General features: G+C 40.5%; 1 non-coding gene across 1 annotated transcript; it reads left to right on the top strand.

Annotated features, from left to right (window-relative positions):
• Positions 1 to 470: 470 nt before the first annotated feature.
• LOC130965070 (small nucleolar RNA R71) lies at positions 471 to 578 on the top strand. The gene has a single exon (XR_009081126.1). It is a non-coding gene; the product is annotated as a small nucleolar RNA R71 (small nucleolar RNA).
• The last annotated feature ends 212 nt before the right edge of the window (positions 579 to 790 follow it).

Genomic DNA, 790 nt, shown 5'->3' with positions numbered 1-790 from the left:
TGTTAAGGTCTCTGTTGATCCTTCCATGAGAGATTTGGATGATTTCTCCATGAAGGATTATAGGTGTTTCCATAGGATTCTCCCATGTAATTCACCTCTTCCATTGAAGGGTTCTCAGGATCATAAGCTTCTTCTTCAGATGAAGCATCCTTAGTACTGCCTGGTGTAGCTTGCATTCCAGATAGACTTTGAGAAATCATATTGACTTGCTGAGTCAATATTTTGTTCTGAGCCAATATGGCATTCAGAGTATCAATATCAAGAACTCCTTTCTTCTGATTCGTCCCATTGTTCACAGGATTCCTTTTAGAAGTGTACATGAATTGGTTATTTGCAACCATTTCAATGAGTTCTTGAGCTTCTGCAGGCGTCTTCTTCAGATGAAGAGATCCTCCAGCAGAGCTGTCCAATGACATCTTGGACAGTTCAGACAAACCATCATAGAAGATACCTATGATGCTCCATTCAAAAAGCATGTCAGAGGGACACTTTCTGATCAATTGTTTGTATCTTTCCCAAGCTTCATAGAGGGATTCACCTTCCTTCTGTCTGAAGGTTTAGACTTCCACTCTAAGCTTACTCAATTTTTGAGGTGGAAAGAACTTTGCCAAGAAGGCATTGACTAGCTTTTCCCAAGAGTTCAGGATTTCTTTAGGTTGTGAGTCCAACCATATCCTAGCTCTGTCTCTTACAGCAAAAGGGAATAGCATAAGTCTGTAGACCTCAGGGTCAACCCCATTAGTCTTGACAGTGTCACAGATTTGCAAAAATTCAGCTAAAAACTGATGAG

This window comes from Arachis stenosperma, chromosome 2 (genome assembly GCF_014773155.1).
Source record: "Arachis stenosperma cultivar V10309 chromosome 2, arast.V10309.gnm1.PFL2, whole genome shotgun sequence".
Classification (NCBI taxonomy): domain Eukaryota; kingdom Viridiplantae; phylum Streptophyta; class Magnoliopsida; order Fabales; family Fabaceae; genus Arachis; species Arachis stenosperma.
This window is presented reverse-complemented; position numbering and strand designations above follow the sequence as displayed.